The sequence below is a fragment of the Anabrus simplex genome, chromosome 10 (genome assembly GCF_040414725.1).
Source record: "Anabrus simplex isolate iqAnaSimp1 chromosome 10, ASM4041472v1, whole genome shotgun sequence".
Taxonomy (NCBI): Eukaryota; Metazoa; Arthropoda; class Insecta; order Orthoptera; family Tettigoniidae; genus Anabrus; species Anabrus simplex.
This window is the reverse complement of record NC_090274.1, coordinates 114,119,036-114,141,204: the sequence shown is the minus strand read 5'-3', so window position 1 is coordinate 114,141,204 and position 22,169 is coordinate 114,119,036. Positions and strand designations below refer to the sequence as shown.

Genomic DNA, 22,169 nt, shown 5'->3' with positions numbered 1-22,169 from the left:
ATGACGGTCTCAGTTCCTGGAAGCGAGCTGGAAGCCAGCAGTCAATCACACGCTGCTCACTGCTGAGTTAACGAGATCTAAGTGATCCCCGTTTCGTGTGGAGAGGTCGTCAAACCACTTTCTTCCACACTCTCTTCAGTCTTTACCCTTTCTTCATGTGGAGTGCAGTGGACGATTTTGCAACTTCGGCTTCAGTAGACGTAGTAAATCCTATAAGCCCCTAATGGACACCGGGCTGCCGCCGGAAAGGCGAGGTCGTCATGTTTTGTCCCCAGGTATCCTAATCACAAGTAATGTAGACTCACGGTGTTCCTCACATTGTGGTACTACTCACAGGTAATGAAATTCGCACATGTAACACAGACCTATGGTGTTTCGCACACTGCGGCGCTATTTACAGCCGTTCCTCACATACAGTAAGTGGACTAACCACAGGGACCCGCACTATCCTGTGGTGTTCCTCACATAGTAGGTACTAAGCACAGGCAAAGCGTCCGGCCCTATGGCTAAATGGTTAGCGTGCTGGCCTTTGGTCACAGGGGTCCCGGTTCGATTCCCAGCAGGGTCGGGAATTTTAACCATCATTGGTTAATTTCGCTGACACGGGGCTGGGTGTATGTGTCGTCTTCATCATCGTTTCATCATCATCATCATCATCATCATCATCATCATCATCATGACGCGCGGGTCGCCTACAGGAGTTAAATGAAAAGACCTGCACCTGGCGAGTCGAACTTGTCCTCGGACACTCCCGGCACTAAAATCCATACGCCATTTTATTTTTTCACACGCAAAGCAAAACAATAGTGTCGCTCATTCCATGGTGTTGCTTATATAAGGGAGTACGAATCACAGGTACTGTAAAATGCATCCTGAGCCACACCTTTCGCTACTAATCACAAACCTATTTTGTACCTAACATAGTGGTAGTACGCGCAAGCAAAAGCGACCCATGGTGTTCCCCGCGTGGTGGTACTAATCACAAGCAGTCTCACGGTTCTAATTTGATCATCCCTTGGTCGCCCCTTTCAGTCGCCTCTTACGACAGGCAGGGGATACCGTGGGTGTATTCTTCGTCTGCGTCCCCGCGTCGGTCCGCGAGAGGTATTTTATTTCCCTCAAGCCCGCCGGCAAGCCGGTTAGGACCCCTCTATCCGTCACCTGGGACGCGCCACGTGGGAGTATCACCTCTCCCCCTGCTACGCCAACGCAGTAGGTTCGTGGGTTAAAGGAAAAATAATGTTATTCTTAAAATTTACCTATTTTCCAAATGTAATTTTCAGTCATGTTTGCAAAATAAAGACATGAAACATTTAGTCGAATGTATGTAATGCAACCTAAAAGGAAGTCAAATGAGGGGTTTCAATACGATTGTGTACGAAAATAACCGATAGTACACTAAACAGTAAAAAGGAACAAACAAGACCTTAACTGACACGCTAGTCTGTACAGGTTTGCCATCCCTGTCCTAGACTAACAACACTTAACGTCTAGGACAAACATTAATAAAATTGAAAAACTACAATTTAGATATTGGGTGTAAATAGTGATTAGTTATTAGGATTAACTGTAATGTTTAACGTAGTTACAGATAAACTAATTTTAACAACGAAAATCATGCACGTGTCAAAAACAATTGGGATTGCAATTAATGACTACTCTCTCCCCTGCTCCAGGCCACCCGGATCTAGGAGATGGGAGTATTCTACTGTAAAAAAACGGCACGCGATATCTTAATGTATCGTCCAACCAAGTTTTCAACCCAAACAGTTTCTTGCCAAATGAACATGTCCTCTGTGTTGCAGGAGTGAAAGTTCATGGGTCATGGGGATCACTGTAAGTACTAGTGGGTTAATCACATCATTAACAAAGTTGTAACTGCCTTTTTTTTTACTACGCAAGAACCTCGTTTATCCGGATTAAGCGGGACCGGAACTGATCCGGATTATCGAAAATCCGAATAATCCGGAAAAACTAAAAATAAATACAGTACATGTTATATAAAATATGAACATAAGCTGTACAGTTACTGTACAAATACATATAAGAACACTTTTCTTACATTTACTACTCTATGTTTTATGCACTAAAATAATGTGCGAGGTTTTCTGTTTTCCATTTGTATAGCGTTTGCGCGCAACACGATCACCAAGACATCAGTTCTGTCGGTGTGGTTTCAGCCAGGGATTCTAAATAGACCATCAGTTTGTCCAGCTCCATTGTTGCCTCTCCATGAGTCACAGTTTCTTCTGATGGAGCGCCGGTTTCATTTTCGAATTCACCATCACTCTCGACATTACCTACCGAGGAACAAGGGGCATTAATTTATTTAACTGTCATTATGCCGTAGCCTGAATTACAGTCATTTTTCAATAATTTATTTACGTCGTTCACATCTACGTCCGAGCATCCGGGAATGCGTGCTAATGTGTCGAGGGGCTCAGAAGAGTCCACGGTTTCCCATTCTCAATTCCAGGCGAATGCCGGGACAGTACCTTCGATAGACCACGGCCGACTTGCTTCCAATTGCTGTCCTTAACTATCCTTGGCGGAAAAGACATTCAAGAAGAATCGACCCCGTAAAAGAAATACTGTACAAGTAAAAATAAATTTTTATTATTTTCGATCCGGATAAACCGGAGATCCGGATTGAGGGCCGGATAAACGAGCTTCTTGTGTATCTGCTTTAGGTCTTATGACGAAGATGGGAGAGGAAAAAGTTAGGAGAGGGAGGGAAGCTGCCGTGTCCTTAATTAAGGTACAGCGCCAGCATTTGCCTGTTGTGAAAATTGGAAACCACGGTAAAAACTGACTGTCTTAATATTACACTCACAGAGTACCTGAAGGCCTTAATCTTGCCAGGTAAAATAAAACATTACTAACTCACTAACTAAGTAACTAACTAACTAACTAACTACATTTGTACACCCTGCCACGTAAGCTTACACACTCACCTTACTCTTTCTCCCCTGTTAATACTGAAGGTTATTTTCTAACGATTGGCTTCGATTCAGTGTCGCCAACCATACAGTTTAAGGACCCTATTTGCTGATATGACGTCTTACAGTTACTTTTAATATTGCACGGTTGGCACTACATAGTCAAGTTTTTTTTTTTTTTTTTTTTTTTTTTTTTTTTGGTGACTTGCGGGATTTACGGATTGTCACTGCCGTATTGTGAAAATCACTAGTGTTACATTTGCAGGTATAAGTGAAGCATATTTTGTTTTTCTGTAGGGTTATAAATCTGTCTGGGTAATACCCGGTAGTTAAGAGTTCTGGCATGTTCGAATGATGCATTTAATAAAGTAGTCTCTGTTAAATGACGAACGCAGCATTTTGTTAATTACGGTCTTATTTCGTCCAATTTGTATGTATGAAATGCAATTAGGAAGCAAGAAAAATCTGCAAGAACTCCTCCAGAAAGGAAGGCAACATTACCTCCTCTGTTGAAATGAAAGGAAATTTCGTTATCAGCGTAACGTAACCTAACCATGTCTTGACATTACTTTGGTACGGTATGTTGAGGTTTGAATGTACAAGCAAACGACACCTACCGGACAGACTTGTAACTAAGTGGAGTTTTACGCTTGTAGATCCCTTTTTGTTTTGTAGATAGTAGTAAATAAAGTGTTGTAAGAAAGACGTAGTTATTATTTGCACGTTACAACTCAACATATTGGTGCCGAAACCCGGGAGTGACTGTTACAATACGTGATACGGCTGTGTGAGAAGACGAACGACAACCTCCAGGAATTTGGACGTCCACGCAGCGAGAGAAGAGTTAAAAACGACGAATGTGTAACCAGCCACTCCAGACGCCACGAACACTTCATCACAGAGCTAAGTCGCATGGACTTATATTTGGGACATATACTTTACAGATCAATTGGAACTAATGCATGATTGCAAATATAATAGAAAATTCGCTAATGCTTAAAGATAATGCATCACAACAAAAGACATACATTCATATTAACAAAGCATGATGCCAGCGATATCTAGTAGCAGTGAGATGTACTAACAGGCACGCTGATTTTCATCGCGATTCTAGCGCCTAAGACGACTCCAAGACGAACGTTGCAGATTTAGCGCCATCTATCACCTAATCACTGTACTGTAATCTCAGTCTACGATCTCCATCTAACGGCTACTGAGAGTACCACTGCTGCTAGCCCTCACAGTTGCTTCATCCCTCTCACGACTACCCTCCTCTTCCAGCGAGCAGGTAGTGAAAGGGATTATAGCCAGCCGGTCCCTTTCTTTACTACTTAAAACATTTCAGCCGACCAGCACACCATGACAGAAGACAAGCCTGATTTACAACTGAGGAATTTGAAAAGGAAAAGGACGACTTCCAGGGCGCTGCTAACTAAACTCAGCACTGCAGTTAACGAGGCTACTGCGGACACAGTAATTGACTACGAATACAATAGCATAAGACTTCAAGATACACTAGATAATCTCATCACCCTGGACTCTGCTATACACGAACTTTTATCCGACGAAGAATATGAAACTGATGCCGCTAAGTGCGAAGAGTACATTGACACAGCCAAGAGAGCAATTCTTAAAGCAAAACGCGCGATCGAAGAGAGACTTTCCTCATCGGTCGCCAGTTTGAACCTCACTCCAGTCACTCCAGCAGTACAAACACCGCAACCCTTTACGCATACCGTGAAACTCCCTGTCATCAGATTAGAGCCCTTCTCTGGGGACGTAGAGAAGTGGTCCCGCTTCTGGGAGCAGTTCCATTCATCAGTAGACAGCAACCCTTCAATCTCTAATATCGACAAACATGTCTTCCTCCGCGGGTACCTAGAGGACGAGCCTAAGGATTTGGTTGATGGAATACCAATAACCGGCGACGCATACGAGGAGACAAAACGGATCCTAGTTTCACGATACGGAGACAAGAATCGTATAATCCAGGCTCATCTGGATTATCTCGAAGCTCTCAAACCCATATCACACGCTTCTCCCGATGCCTTAAATAGCACTTACATTGAATGTAACAGACGCATACAGGCATTACGAGCATTAGGGGAAAGGGTTGACGACTACGGACGGATGCTAGCTCCCAAGATATTACGCGCGTTTCCGGAGGATATCGTCCGCCGGTGGACCATATATTCAAAGAGAGAAAAGATCGCAGAAAGTCATATAACGAAACTTATGGAATTCTTGAATGACGAAGTGGAAGGAGCCGTGACCTCATACAAAATTAGAGGAGACTGTACCTTTTCAGACACGTTCACACCCACAGCTGCTACGCTTCACGTGAATGCGAAATCGAAAACGGTGGACAGAAGAACGAAGAAAGGACCATCGGCATTCTGCGTATTCTGCGAGTCACGAGACCACTGGGCACAAGACTGTTCCAAGGTGTCCAACATTAAGGAACGAACTGATAAGCTACGAGCTGCTCATCGATGCTTCTTGTGCCTCAAGCGAGGACACAATACAAAAGACTGCAGCAAAAGAAGCAAGGTAGCTTGTTCAAAATGCAAGAAATCTCATCATGTTTCAATCTGCAACGAAGAACGGGAAGTTTCAGTAGGAAAGATCGACGTAGAATTGCCTCACTTCACGCATCTCCAGACTGCCAGTATTTGGATCACGGGCCCGACTGGGTTAAGGAAACGTACACGTTGCCTATTTGACGCAGGAAGCCAATCCAGCTTCATCAGCATGGAACTGGTAAATCAATTGAAGCTACGCGTCGTGGGACACAAGGCTATAACCGTTACAGGTTTCGAATCACCTCACTCTACATCCAGAAATCGTCGTCTCATCCAGTTCAGCATTACCGGAGTTTGGACAAATGCTACAGTAAACCTCTCAGCGTTTGAAAGCGAAAACACGTGCTCACCACATCCAGCTGTCCCGCACGACATTCAAGCCTTACCACGAATTAGAAAGCTGCAGCTTGCGGATCCCAATGATGACGGACATGACCATCCTATTGAAATCCTAATAGGTGGAGATCAGTATTGGAAGGTGATGAAAGATGATGAACCGATTCGCCTTTCAAGTTCAGCAGTGCTCCTTCCATCGATATTTGGTTGGGTTTTAAGTGGCAAAAAATCCGGTATCACTGTAAACCATGTCGCTGTGAATCACGTGCACTTCAACGACGAACCTCCGGCATTGGACCACGAAATTCGCCGCTTCTGGGACCTGGAGACCTTGGGAATTAAGGAACAGCAGGAGCGATCACTAACGACGAAAGACGCTGCCATTCTACAAGACTTTCACGACACCTACCGAACAGAAGATGGACGGAGAGTGGTTTCTTTGATTAGAAAGGAAGACGCATGCCCGTCTTCAAACCGCTGCAATGCAGAAAAGCGTTTCCAAACACTTCAAAGAAAACTTAATGGCAATTCCTAGTTCCGCGAAATGTACCATTCTCTAATGATAGACTATATTGAGAGGACACGTCGAGATGATCGACACTCAGGACACCACGGACGACATATTCTACCTTCCTCATCACGCAGTGAAGAAAGAGAGACACGAAACAACCAAATGGAGGATTGTCTTCGATGCTTCATCCCACGACAAGGATTCACCATCCCTCAATGATTGTCTGGAGGCAGGGCCTAATCTCTTGCCAGAAATACTGTCGACCCTGATCCGTTTCCGAATGTTTCAACGAGCGATCATCGGGGACGGAACTCAAGCATTTTTGCAATTGTCTTTGGACAAGTGTGACAGGAACTTAACCAGGTTCTTCTGGTTTCGCGTCGAGAAGGACGAAAATGGAACTTGGTGTACGACAGATGACGTAATCACGTACAGATTCACTCGTCTACCATTCGGGCTCACGTGTAGTCCCTTCCTCCTCTCTGCTACTCTGCGTGAATTGGCTACCATGTTCAGTGATCAATTTCCCACGGCTGCGAAACTGCTTGACAAGAGTACGTTCATGGACGACTTCGCCGCCAGTTCCGAAGACGACAACGAGGCTATAACCTTGTACTACGAGATGACAGCGCTGTTGCGGCAAATACGCCTACCAATGGCAAAGTGGGCTACGAACTCCGTGCCACTCAAAGATATATGGAGGGCAGAAGGGCAGGAAATCAAACGGGAAACGACAGTTCTGGGCGTCAACTGGGACACTGAATCTGACTCACTGCTCTTCAACCATCGCGATGTCACTGACAGGCTGCAGGACGAACCCGCTACCAAGAGACAGGTGCTTCACACTATATCCAGATTTTACGACCCTCTCGGCATCCTCTCTCCAGTATCCATCGTGGGAAAAATCCTCTTCCAAGACACTTGGTGCAAAGGACTGCAATGGGATGAAATTCTCCCAACCGTCCTAAGCCAGAGGTGGCAAGCTTGGACATCTAACCTGCCGTATTTGTCTTCCATCCGCATTCCAAGATGGATTGGTATATCTAAATTTAACGACGATTTATCCGTGCACGTGTTTTGTGATGCTTCCGAAAGGGCATATGGTGCTGCGCTGTACATTCGGGTGACTTCCAGAAACACTTCTTCCGTCACGCTGGTTTGCAGTAAAAACCGATTATCGCCCGTGAAGAAAGTCACACTCCCCAGACTGGAATTGCTTGCGGCCTTGCTTGGATTCCGTCTTCTTCACTACTTTTGCTAAGAGACTGGAGTTGAGTGCTCTTGTGCCACCTTATGGAGTGACTCAACCGTCACATTAGGATGGATCCGCAACAATCCAAACCGCTGGAAGACCTTTGTCTGCAACCGCGTGACAGAGATTCAGACGCATACCGTGTCCAGTCAGTGGAGACACTGCCCCGGCATCGACAATCCTGCCGATTGCCTCTCCAGAGGAATTACAGTCCAAGATCTAGCTTCGAGGGATTCATGGTGGCAAGGACCTTCTTGGCTTGCCGAACATCCAAACTCCTGGCCCCGTGACGTCACTGTCCCGGACATGACTCTGCCAGAAGAAAAGAAGACGTCTCAAGTCCTAGTAGCCACAGCTCCAGAACCACTGCTCCTCGCGTCACGTTTCAGTTCGTACTGGAAGTTATTACACGTTATACGTTTTGTTACGTGTATGAAGAAGAAACAAAAGGGCAGCGGAAATTATTTAACTGCCCAAGATATCGAAAATGCCAGAGTATATTGGGTACGTCAGGTTCAAGAAGAATGCTTCACTGCTGAACTGGCAGCCTTGAAGAAAAATAATCAGTTGCCAAAATCATCCAAGATTTTGCGATTCAATCCCTTCTTACAAGATGGTATTATTCGTCTTGGTGGCCGCCTACAATTTGCAGAGTTGACAAATGCTGAGAAACACCCAGTGCTTTTGGATGGATCGCACACTTTCACGCACCTGCTAATTCGGCAGACCCATATCAGACTCCATCACTTGGGCGTACGCATAATACTCACTGAACTTCGCAATGAATTTTGGATTCTACGAGCCCGCCAAATCATCAAAAAGGTGTTGCATGGATGCCTGCCGTGCAAAATATCCCACAAGAAAAGGTGTGAGGAGGTAGAAGCCCACTGCCTTTAGATCGCGTTTGTCCTAGTCGACCATTTACTGTGACCGGAATCGACTTCGCAGGCCCACTCTATGTCAAGTCAGAGATCACGACCAAGAAGGTTTACATCGTTCTGTTCACGTGTGCAACTGTGAGAGCTATACACCTGGAACTCTCAACGGACTTAACTACCGACAGATTCTTAATGGCTTTTCAACGCTTCGTAGGACGACGAGGTGTCCTACACACTATATACACCGACAATGCCCAAACATTCCAAGCAGCGAACAGAGAACTCCAACTCTCAGACGTGCTCAGCAGTCCGAAGACTCATGAATGTATGGCACATCACAATGTGACGTGGAAGTTTATAGCTCCACGGGCGGCTTGGTGGGGAGGATGGTGGGAGAGAATGATTGGCTCTACTAAGCGCTGCCTTAGGAAGGTTCTAGGTCGCTCACAGGTCGATGAAGAGGGTCTCCGCACAGTTCTGATCAGCATTGAAGCCACCCTGAATTCACGTCCCATTGTTCAAGATGAAAGTAACTCTGAAGTGTTAACACCCTCACATTTCCTCAACGGCGAGAAACTCACGACCATTCCAGTTGGACCTGAGCCAGTACATAAGAAAGACCTTACAAGGGAATTTCGCACGAAGATGAAAATGGTTGAAGACTTTTGGCGAAGGTGAAAAAAGGAATACCTCCTTCAGCTGCGGAACTACCATGAGGTCAAGTCTCCAACTGGTAAACATCCGAGACTTCGAGTAGGAGATGTTGCCCTCTTACAAGAAGACGTCCTGCCTAGCCATATGTGGAAAAGAGCCAGAGTCGACGAAGTCCTTCAGGGAAGAGACGGCCGAGTGAGGACAGCCATCCTGCGTCTGCCAGATGGTTCAAGAATCAGTCGACCGGTTCAACTGGTGATTCCTCTCGAAATCGACCAGGGTGGGGAGGATGTTGAGGTTTGAATGTACAAGCAAACGACACCTACCGGACAGACTTGTAACTAAGTGGAGTTTTACGCTTGTAGATCCCTTTTTGTTTTGTAGGTAGTAGTAAATAAAGTGTTGTAAGAAAGACGTAGTTATTATTTGCACGTTACAACTCAACACGGTATGCAGACTTCGGCTTTGTGCATTCTTATTGACTTACGGCATATGTGCATGCAACATATTTGCTTGTGTGTATTATTACAGCGCGGTTTCACCTAAGTCTGACAAGTAATAGCAAATTTCAAAAAGGGAGCTGAATTATTTACACAATACGGTTATTGTAATGCGTATATCAGAATAAAGGCAGAAATACATAAATTATTTCCTTAATTCCTCATTGATCTTGAAAACAGACTTCATTATGAATATCTTGATTGATCATTTATTTGGGTAAGGGAACCTCCATTACTGATACAGCAGAACCTCATTAATCCGGACTAACTGAGGCTGTAGGTTGTCCGAACTAATGAAAGTCCGGATTAAACAAAATAACTTACGAAATGAGCCAAGGCACATACAGTATTTAAAATTTAAGAAATAAAAAGGTTATTTAGTATACAAGATATGATGCTATACAGAATTAGAACATAGCAATCAAGGCACACCTTAATTGACCACACTTGACACGGTTTCTGGTTTGAAGAAACTGCTGATCTTTTGTTGTCTTCCTTTGACAATTTCCTCAAATGTTCACAATATGCGGCTATGTTTTCATCGTTTTTATCTTCAACGTATTTAAAGACAATATTTATATGGTCTTTAATTCCAGTAAGTTTTGGTTTAAGGTTTAATAATATCACCTGCTCCTCCTGGTCATATTCATCCGTTTGAGATGTTTCTGAGCACGTAACTCAGCTTCATACTGTAATTGCATTTATGTATTATTGTTATTATTACTAAACGACTGTCCGGATTAATGAGGTTCTACTGTACTTACATCGAGGTTAGTTTGTTGATGGTTTGTCTCGTGATTTCAATATGTAACTAGTCAAGTTGGCAGCAGTGATGAACCATTCAAAAAAGGGAATAGGGTGGCGATATTTGCTTTTTAATGTATAACCTTAGGTGACGGGTACTTAAGTTGAGGTGTGCCCTGGCTCTTTTGCTGTCATTCATCTCCAATAGATGGCAGTGCCAAAGCAATTGCAATAACTAACTAGTCAATTATGGATATGCAACAGAGCACTCTACGAACACATTTCAAGACTCTCAGAAATAGGACGTAACCAAGAGGCACTGGACAGTCCCCCAGTTGTAAACGGTGTGCACTTACTGCCACCTCAGAACCCATCTCCCGCACGGCCGGCAGCAGCTCGCAGTAAAGTGAATTAGCGGTCAGCTCTGTGACTGGTAGAGCACATCAAATATTAGGAGACGAGTTCTCTCCTTGGACATCGTGTATTTTAATAGCACCGGGCGGAATATCAATCAGCCTCCACGAGATACGTTTAATTAGCAAATGGGAGATTATAAAAGGGAGTTATGATTCACTAAATATTTAGATAAAAGACTGACATGGCATTCTTTATTTTATTCATGAAACACACACTCTCTTCATCGCCACTGATCTCATGTGGCGAGGCGTGGAATATTCCCCCGGTCGCTGACCAAGCGCATTCTTCTTTCTTTCTTTCTTTCTTTCTTTCTTTCTTCGTTATGCCTAACTGAAGAGCGCGTTTGAATTTGTTAGGTTGCTCTGACGGCTTCCCCTTCTTATTCTCCTCCCAAAATCTCTTCATAAATTCGCTGTGGTGTTTTATCCGTTCTTCTGCCCACTGTTTTCCAGTGGTTCTTTTAGTTTTCTCCACGAATGTGTGATTCGCAACCAGAATTCCAAAGATTTTACGATTTTTTATGTTATCGTCCGTATCGTTTATTTCTTGTAAATCCTGCTTAATTTATTCCAATCAGTCGATTTTGACCTCATAGTTTTTTACTAATTTATTACTGCCCATTCTACAGATGAGACCATAGAATTTCATATATATTTTGCTAAGAATTTTGTTTGTGCTCTCCAATTTCACCAATTTTAGAATGGCCTCCCTGAGATATAGTTTCTAAGGCATACAATGTTCCCGGCGAAACAACTGTCTTGTACTGACAAAGTTGCGCATTACGCGATATCACTTTTATTGTAGTGATTTCATGTTACTCTATACGCTTTCCGGAATTTGATGGGATTTTCTAGTCTCATGTAACTGCTGTATGGCATACCTGGTTTCTTCACTAGTCTTAGTAATGATAGCTAGATCATCAGCTAAAGCCAGGCACTTCACCATATGCTTATACCTTCGAAAAATTTTCCCCATTCTCTGATGACAGTCTAATACTCAGTTAAACAAAATCGCCGAGAGGTCATCTCCTTGGCGAACTCCTTGTCTTCATATCCATTCTGAGCTCTACTAATGTATCAAAAACGGCTTGTCAATAGACTCGTGCGCTTTATCCGAGTCCACAAAGGTGAGAAACCTGTTGGCGTGTCCTTAATATTGTCTTTAAACTGCAAATCTGCTCACAACACGATCTAACTTTTCTGAAGCCTGCTTGGTATTCACCAATCAAATTATCTGTTTGTTGCTCAACTCAGTTTAAGAGAGCTGTAGATATAATCTTGTACAAAACTGGCAAAAGAGATAGGCCTCTGTAGTTGTTAGGGTCCGCTCTATCACCTTTTTTTAATGCAATGGATGGATTTTGTTTTACGAACTGAGCCTATATGGACTGTGTGTTAACAACCAGTCTCATTGTCAATGTTTACGTCTTGTTCGTCTGGCGGCTTTGATATCCTACCAGTATCTCTTGAGCCCCCGTTCAGCGCTTCCTTCCGCTCCTCTGGTAAAGAGCCCTTCCGTCTTCTGGGTTCTGTCTCCACCATAAAACCCTGATAGCATTTCACCATCCTTATGAAACTAACCCCGTCATTGATTTTATCCTCCTCTCTCAGATCCTTCTCACACTCTTGGAACCATCTCAACTTAGATGCCTTTGTTTTTAGAAAATTCCAGACTTTCTTAGTGAGCCGGTCGTTATTCATGCGCCCATAAAACAGCAATCTTCTGTTTCTAATTGCAGTTGTTATTGGTTCATCTTGCTGTATACTTCTTTATTGGATGTCAGTCGAATCTGCCCGTCAACCCATCTGTTCCCAAGATCTTCCGTCGTAGTAGCCTGTGTTCTCTTTCAAGTAACTGATTGACTTGTCATTTTCTATTCACGCACAGGGTCTCCGAAGCATATAGGCCTATGCCTTCTGCTCTAACAACAGTGCTGTTATGTCTTTTATTATTATTATTATTATTATTATTATTATTATTATTATTATTATTAACCTACTCTCATCACTTTTTAAAGTTATTTTTTCCTTTTTATTTCGCCAGTTCTTCTCCAGTTCTTCTGAGAACGTACTTATCCTCGCACAGATTTCTCACTTTCACAATTACCTTGCTTAACACTTTTCTGCCCGGTTCCTTGGCTGAACAGTCACCGTACTGGCCTTCGGTTCACAGGGCCCCGGGTTCGATTGCCGACTGGGTTGAAATTTTTAATCTTAAATGATTTATTATTCCGTTGACTCGGGGGGCTGGATATTTTGCGCTGTACCCAGCATCCCTGCAACTCATACACCACGCACAACAGTATACTCCACCATAACACTGAGCTTCCTATTCACGCCAGATACCACCAACTCTGGTCGGAGCGAACATCTTACAAGCGCTGCATTAGGCTAGCAGTAGCTACATTAAACAGTTTTCTACGTCTTCTGTCTTCACCCCAGATTTTTAGAAGTCGTGATGGACTTATTTCACCCAAAACAGCTTGGATTTTCCCTTATCCTGGAATGTGAGTATCTTCTCTGCTGTTCTGGATACATTCCTTCAAATAGTCCCTAAAACAGCAGTCTTCTTCATTGTACTGACATACCAGTTTCTGTGGAATAGGAGTGGACATTCCGGTCTGAGTCGAAGTCCTCCTTGTGCTAGGTCCTGACATAAAAGTTGCCATGTGATAAGAGCCGACATCTCGGAAATAGTGGTCCTGAGAGTAGGGACATCACTTACTACGAAATAGGAGCTCGGAGTTCGGTGGCTCGTGAACCAGTAGAGTTGAAACAGTTAACGATGTGCAAACGTGCCAACTTCCAAAACTCAAAAATCGGTGGGTTTTTTTTGGCATATACCGACATGCTACGATAAAATTTTGAAGAATATTTAACACACTGACTGATATGTAATAGCAACTTCTGGGTCCGTGAGGAAAGCAACGGGAAGCTACCCCACTCATTTCCCTAGTACGCCTCTTCAGTGACACCTAGGCCACCTATGACAGCTGATGTTGAAACTGTTGAGGATCAAACCAGCCTCCGGGCTGAGCACTTAACATAGATACTAATCAATTATGTCATTTGTCTTGTTTATTCGTTTATTAATTTATTTATAAATACTGAAATATTGCATGTAACTGAGATTTAGAACACATTACTCCATTGTAACCGCCTTAAGCCTCTTCATAAATTTCTGAACTAGAACCACTGGCCTTGTTGAACGGGTTTTAAGGTTTAATTTTTTCCAGATATCTTTTTTTTCGGGAACCTTTGATCTGGATTGTGCTTTTGTCCTTGTAAATATGTTAAAAAATAGTCTCAGTCGGCACTGCTATGTCGAAATCATATCACGTTACAGTTTCAGTCATATTTAAGACCACCAGCAGCTGATTGCAAAACGAGGAAAAAACCTGAGATTTAAAAAAACATAGGAATACTAAATCTGCTCTCAAAATCGGAAGATAAGTCTCTGCGATCAGGGGAGAGGGAGGAAGGACCAAAAATAGAGAGTCTCCTGCTTAAATCGGGGGAGTTGGCACTTCTGTACGTTTAACTAAAGCCAGCAATCTGTATCCGAGTTATGCTCGCATTATGCTTCCTGCGAACCTCCTACTTGCATTTAACAGGTCAGGACTCCTCAGAAATGACAACGTACAACTGGAAGTTTATCATATTATAAAATAATGACAAGAGGTGACCGACTACCATCTTCACTGAATCCATACAGATCATTTGCTTTACTATCCCTAAAATACACTATATCGAAATTGTAGAATGCCGCTAGAATACTAAAACTAAACTCAATTCTGCCTCATGATACAAGGAGAACAACACTGAGTTCTTTAAGTAAAACAGTTTAAATATCCGCAGCTACTGGACAGTCTCCTTCAACAAATGGGCAGTGTACGCCCCGCAATGTATCCACGTTATCTCAACTGATAGCTCGATATCTCTGTTGAGTACCAAGTTAGGTTATCAGTAGCCTTTACCGTTCGCCGACATGATTAACAACCTTGCACTTCGACCGGAATTCGCGATCAACTTATTTGTTCATGTTCTATTCTATTTCTGTGATAGCGCGGGGTCTAATCAGAGAATGGAGTGAAATGGGAAAGATATTACATTTGTATTATATTCTCATCTATAAGGTTAAAATAACGGTATATACTTGAGGAAACGACTACTGTATGATTTCTGCTATCCTTTGAAGCCGATGCACAATACATCATCTTCCCTTTTGCGAATGGGTCACCTACGACCACGCGTAATCAACATTTTCCGGCCTTCTTTTTTTTCCCCAGTAGTTCTTCATTTTCAATTATTGTGCACGTCTCCGGTCCTCCGACCATGCCGATCGCGTTGGGTTTCCTTTCTAGTTGAATGATGTTTTGTACTTCCTTTCGATCTTGTAGATTTGGCGATCCTAATTCAGTGACGGCTTTCTCTAATAATTTGTACGAGTACCACTTTGATCTAGTGGCCTTGAAGTAACATGAATTAATCATTTTACAGTATTTTGTTTTCATACGTTTCGTATGTGGACGATAAATGCCAAAATTCATAATATATGAATCAATACAATAAATATTCACTTATATTCGTTTTAAGCTTTAAAAACGTTTCATTTATGCACGAAACATGCCAAAATCCCGTCTGCATAGCTCCTGCATCCTGAGTTCACAAGAAATATCATGTCTTTGTTAGTAAAACTGGGCCGAATCCACACAATATCCAGTGTCGACCCCAATACATGGGGGGAAAAGGCCAGGAATAATAATAATAATAATAATGCCGGGTTGAGTAGCTCAGACGGTTGAGGCGCTGACTTGGCAGTCCGGTGGTATTCGAAGGTACTAAAATACGACAGCCTTATTTAGGTAGATTTACTGGCACGTCAAAGAACTCCTGCGGGACAAAATTTCGGCATCTCGATGCCTCCGAAAACCGTCAAAGTAGTTAGCGGGACGTAAAGCAAATAATTTATTATTATATTTCAAAAAATCGTAAACGTCATTTTACCCTGCAAAGATGACAAAAAGCCACAAAAATCAATGTTTGAAAAGGATACGTTCTCTCTCTCTCTCCTGATCCTATTCTTAGCTCGCGGGGAAGATCTCTTCAGCTTCCTCCGAGATAATCCACACTCTTTCGTGAGCACTGTAAATACAGTTCCCAGGCTGAGTATAACGAATTTATGACCGAGATTGATTGTTTCCTAGTCAGTCCAACCCTTGTCAGGTTCTCTACGGCGTCGGATATGAGCTGAGATGAATCTGTCGCGGCGCTTTTTATGACCGTATGCCCTTCCTGACATCAACCTCATCAGAGGTGTTATTGAGATGAGATGAGGAAACGAGAGGGTGAAACCCGGTGCCAGCACATAACCTACTTCTGTCGAATAGCACGAAGGGGTCTGCTCAAGGTTTAACGTCCCCATCCGACGGACGAATCACTAACAACAGCGTCATATGCCCTTCCTCCACATGAGGTTGGGAATTTAATCCAGTATTTTGGCATGCAATCCCCTAACCTGGCGGCCAACATTCTGATGGTGAAACTTTTTTCGATGAACGGGACTCGAACCGGCAACCACGGTGTAAGACCGTTTAGACACGATCATGACCACCAGGCAATCTGCAAGAAGAACGCTGTCATCAGCGTGGACGGAACGGTGCTGCTTTACGAACCGACTGGCAGGCCTATGAAATGTGGATGTGGAGTCTCAACCCTCGCAAAGCGCAGGTCAGAGCGGAGACACGACACCGAAAACACAAAATAGGAAAAAGGAGAAGCAGTACTACCCTTTGCGGTTTTCGCAGATACCAACGTGCCAAAATTTTGTCGCGGAGGAAGTCTTTTAAATACGGACACGAAGGTGGCATATTTGAATACCTTCAAGTACCACTCGACTGAGCCAACTGAGCCAGCGTTTTAGCGTCTGAGTTACACAGCTCGGCACTGTAAAATCGCTGCCTTTACAATGAACGTTGTAAATCGCAACACCCTGAGCAAAACCAATAATAATTTATTTTGATTTGTCAACAACTCTACCTTCCCACGTTTATGCTGCGTCGGCGGAGGACCCAGGCCGACTTCATCATACCACGCACTGCTCCTAGAGAAATTGCCAACGATAGTGGCCACGTTTCGATTGGCAGTGGAATGGTTAGATCACTGCATCCTCGTTATTATTTACATTAGTTTTATGTTTCTCTGCTATCACGTCGTGCAAATGTACACCGCGTACAAGTTGTGCAGATACTGGACGCAGCTTAGCCACGATGGCACGAATTGTTAGCTCGGTGATCCGGGGAATTCTCCAGAAGGTAAAAGAAAATTATTACTACAACGAGAGTAGAATTAGACTGGGTTGCAAGAAAGAAGAACCTTAAAATCAACTGCATGGCGTTTGCAGATGATATGGCCTTGTTTGCTAAAACAATGAAAGGAGCAAGAGAGCAAATCCTTGAACTAGAGAAACAAGCATCTAAAATTGATCTTCAGATCTCTTTCGAAAATACCAAAATCATGACAAACACCCACACAAATACCTCAAAGTCCAAGAACAAAAGACTGAAATAGTAAAATAATTCAAATATCTCGGAAAATGGATTAGTTGGAATGCTGTGGAATGCAAAGCAAGGAAATCCAGGAAAAATGAACTTGAACTGGCTTTCCAACTAACAAAAGATACAGACAACAAGAAATCCCTCCCATGGGAGTCCAAAAGTAACGTTATAAAAGAGTGCTTAAACTAGAAGCACTAAACGCAGCAGAAACACTAAATATGAATTTCAAAGGCCAGATGGAGAAACTCGAGCTAAAAGAAAGATCACAGGACCAAAATTTCAAGATAATACGCATGAAGAAAGAAACTCTCTTCAAGAAAATTGAAAAACTCTAAGATACTACGCGAAAAACGATACATTTTTACGGTCATCTGCTCAGAATGAACACTTAATAGATTAGCCAAACAAATCTTTCACTTCTTGCGTAACCGCAAAACAAACCCAACTGGTTTAAAGAAACTGAAAAAAAGATCTAGTAGAATTTAAAATGACAGAAAATTCACTATTTGATCGAACAGCTAAAGTAATAACTAAGGACGAAAATGTAAGGTTCCAAACCTGTTATCTCGGAAGACAAGAGGAAACGAAGATTAGAAAGAATGAAGAAGTACTGGGCACTAAGAAAATAACGTCAGACAGAGAAATTATTGATTCAACGTACCCCAAGGAGGGCGAAACTAAAGAAGACGACGAGCTGCCGGAAATGTGTCTGGCAGATCTATTGTGTTCCATTAAATCCAGCGTCCGCCTGTTGCTATTTCGTGACAGATGTACTATTTTTTCATCTGTCCGTTGGTAAAATGTAGCTTCTAGCGAAGTCTCAGTCATTGTCAGCGTGGAGCTGCAGAGCTATGGGTGGTGTTGAGTAACAACTCGTGCGTCTGGGTCTTATGAAAGATGCTACTCACACGGCTGGTCATGGCTCAGAGAGCAAAGCAACATGGCTAGGATTGTGAGTGACTGCAGGGGGACCTACACAATGTTGTGAGATGGATAGCGGATAAGGATATGATGGTAAATGGGATTAAATCAGGTTGTAAGTTTCACTAAGGGGAAGAGTCCTCTCAGGTTTAATTATAGTGTTCATGGGGCGGTAGCGGAACAATGTAAATACCTAGGTGTTCATATAAAGAATGATCATTTGGGTAATCATATTAGCGAGGTAGTTAAGAAAGGTTACACATCTCTTCACATGGTTATGAGAGTAATTAGGGGTTGTAGTAGGGATGTAAAGGGGGCCGATGATGTTAGGCCCCTTTAAGTAACAAGCAAGGATGTAAAGGAGAGGGCGTGTAACTCTGTGGTAAGACCCCAATTAGAGAATGATTCCAGTGTATGGGAGCCACACCACGACTACCTGATATGAGAACTGGAGAAGATCCAAAGAAAAGCAGCTCGATTTGTTCTGGGTGATTTCCGACAAAGGAGTAGTGTTACTAAAGTGTTGCAACGTTTGGGCTGGGAAGACTTGGAAGTAAGGAGACGAGGTGCTCGACTAAGTGGTATGTTCCGAGCTGACAATGGAGAGATGGCGTGGAGTGACATTAGTAGACGAATAAGATTGAGCAGAACTTTTCAAGGTAGGAAAGATCACAATATGAAGATAAAGTTGAATTTCAAGAGGACAAATTGGGGCAAATACTCATTTATAGGATAAGGAGTAAGGGATTGAAATGAATTATCAAAGGTAATGTTCGGTAAATTTCAGAGTTCTTTGAAAGCGTTAAACAAAAACATTGATAGGGATCACTGATTGATGATAGTACACCTCATTACGATGCCGCCACTTTTCTTTTGCGGTTGACTTTGGTGGAGCTATTTTGAGGATCCAACCCACCTCTGGGCTGAGATTTTAACAGGACCTTCAAACACCACTGCACTGAATTAGGACAACCTATCCCTAAATGCCAATAAAGGACTTCTCGAAGAAAAACTGGAGAAAAAGGAGCGCGGAATAATTAGGGGAATCATGGGATCAAACTACAATCGCATCCACAAAAAAAAAAAAAAAAAATTCCAACAAGGAAGTCTATAACAAAACAGGTAAAATACAGACACGGTCCGCAAAAGATTTTACAGTCAGCTCAAAAGAATGGACGGAAACAGATTGGCCAAACAGATCTTTCAAAACCTAGAACCACGATGCCTTGCTTTAGAAACACCAAAGAAGACCTTCAAGTGCTACAGATCAAACCAGAAGACGCCTTTCAACAGATGTCTTTTCCGAAAAAAAGACAAGTGACGAACGGGCTAAACCGAGACGAACTAGCGAAAAGAAGACACGGTGTCCCTTGGACACAGGAACACAAGCAGGCCTACTCAGAAAGAATGAGAGGAATTCTGGACTCAAAAGAAAAAGTTCACTGCCGAATGTAGCAAGACTTAACACGGTCCTCGATAGCCCCAGCGGATAAATAATAACTGCATTCATGGCTACGAAACACATTGAACCCCAAACGTTGGTAACAAAATACGGCACAATAAACAAGGTTAATTATTTCAAATATTTAGATGAAATCATTGAATCTACAGGTACAGAAAGAATAGCACAAAAAAACACGTGAACTCAAAATCCCGGAAGCATATGGGAAAACCGCGAACATCTACAACAAAAAATGCATGAGCATTAACACAAAAATTCGACGTTACACGTCGGTCGTCAAACCTGAAACACTATGCCAGTGAGACCTTAAACCTCAATTATAAAGGGGATCTCGAAAATATCAAGAAAGCTGAAAGGAAAATCATCCGAAAAATCCTTACCCCAAAACTTTGAGATGAAGGATATCGTCTACAATCGTACAAGATCACAGAAAAAATACTCAAACATTGAAACAGATTTTCATAGATGACGACTGAAATTTTATGGACACATTATGAGGCTAGATGACAACCGACTAACAAAGAAAATACCGATGTACTCACAAACATTAAAGATGACAACGGTTTGGAACAAACTAAGTCCACAATGATCTCAATTACGCCAACATCACACCTACAGATATCGAAGACCGCAAAACTTTCAGACATAAGATCTACACTTGGGAAGTTGCTTCAGAAGATAATCCCAGCAGATCTAGGGGAAAATGGACTGACGAACGTCGAGCTAAACATAGCGACATGATGAAAGAATTCTGGAAGAACAAGAAAAATAACAACTCATAATTTGCTTTATGTGATCCTTTATGGGTCCAAGCAAACTAAATAAATATATAATAATAATAATAATAATAATAATAATAATAATAATAATAATAATAATAATAATAATAATAATAATAATAATAATAATAATAATAATAATAATTAAAAAGCCTCAAGGCGATACACCCCTAATGGGATTTGATCTACCAAGCGACCGCCGCTCAGCCCGAAGGTCGTTATTATTGACTGGTCTATGAACCTATCGCAACATCGTCCAGGAACATGAATTAAAAGTTTCGTACATGGACTGGTGGTGGTGGTGATTGTTTTAAGAGGACGTACAACTAGGCAAACATCCTCTATATAACAAATCAGAGAAAAAAATGGAAGAGATCCGACACTTCGAAAAATGAAGATATCAGACAAAGGAAGACAAAGGCCACGAAGAGCGTGAAAATGAAAGACTCCCTAAGCCTCGAGTGCTCTAAAACCGTCGGGGTCGGAAAAGAACAGGAGTTGACCAAGGGAGATCGAATAGGATAGATGAAAGGAGCCTGGCACCAAGTGGAAGCACCGCCAGGACTCAGCTCAGGCCCCGTGGTCGCCAGCCCACGCTCCCAAGTTAGGAGCCCCTGAGGCCGCTTTTAGTCGCTTCTTACGACAGGTAGAGGGTACCATGGGTGTTAATTCTGCCGCCCCCACCCATAAGAGGAACATGGACTGCTGTTTTGTGCGTTGATAAAAAAAGACAACAACAAATGACTCAAGGTCGATAAACAGACACCTGTGCAGATCGTTTGGCTACAGCATGCACATTCCGGGCACAAGTTGGCAATCTCTCAGTATAAAAGCATGCATTTCGTAACACGTGCTTCAGTACCTGCAACAGTAGGTCCCAGGGGGTCGAAGCGGACCCTATGCTCACTAGCAGCCTGATGCGCTTGCAGCAGATCGGAGAAGAAGCGGTGTCGTCTAAGCGCAAGTTCGTCTCTTCCAACAGGTGTGGCCGGAGGTTCGGTCACTCCACCTCCTTCTCCGAAGACGTCGTCATCTTCCTGGGACAACCACTGAGGGAGGGAGCCAAGGCCGGGGATGCTGCCGGAACGTTTAGAAGGGTGAGGTGTCGCCAACATGCCGTGAGCCAGAGCTCTGAGCGTGGCCGTGTCAGGAGGCTCTGGAGAGTCTTCGTCAGAGGCCGAGCCTGCAGCTGCCCTTGTACTGTCATCCTCTGTGGACTGCTGTGGTGTAGGGGGCACTTTCTTCACAGAGCTTGCTGCCTCCGTCACATTAGCAGGGGGCTCTGGCTCAGATGCTTCAATAACTTCCTTTGTATCGGAATCAGGCTCCGTAACAGTAACACTTGGAGTTCTTGGTGCATCCGGTGGTCTTTTAGGCGATTCTTTGTTGTTCTCGAATGGAACCTGAACGCCGGTATTGTTTGCCGTACTATTCTTAGCATAAACATCCGCATCTTTCTCGGTATCCCCTCCTCCTTCTTTCTCTTTCTTCTTCTTCCCGCCAGTGTCCTTGCACCCACAACAATTCTTAAACATGTTAACAAATTAATAATACTAATCTCCTAAAGAGCCACCAGATTATAAAAATCCAACTTCATTTGTTATAGCAAAACATATCCGCTGCACTGTCACACTGACG

At 43.1% G+C, this 22,169-nt stretch overlaps 1 protein-coding gene across 9 annotated transcripts in view; it reads right to left on the bottom strand.

The window, feature by feature from the left end:
• The window catches only part of capt (adenylyl cyclase-associated protein 1), an 861,909-nt gene that overhangs the window by 714,833 nt on the left and 124,907 nt on the right, over positions 1 to 22,169 (bottom strand). For 3 of the 9 annotated variants that reach the window (XR_010861162.2, XR_010861163.2, XM_067155020.2), the window contains exon 1: positions 21,394 to 21,491. The exons of 4 other annotated variants lie outside the window; for them this stretch is intronic. The gene's annotated coding sequence lies outside the window, so the exon portion shown is untranslated. Of the gene's footprint in view, positions 1 to 21,393; positions 21,492 to 22,169 lie in introns of those variants that run through there. 2 more of the 9 variants (XM_067155021.2, XM_067155022.2) reach the window with 2 other exon arrangements.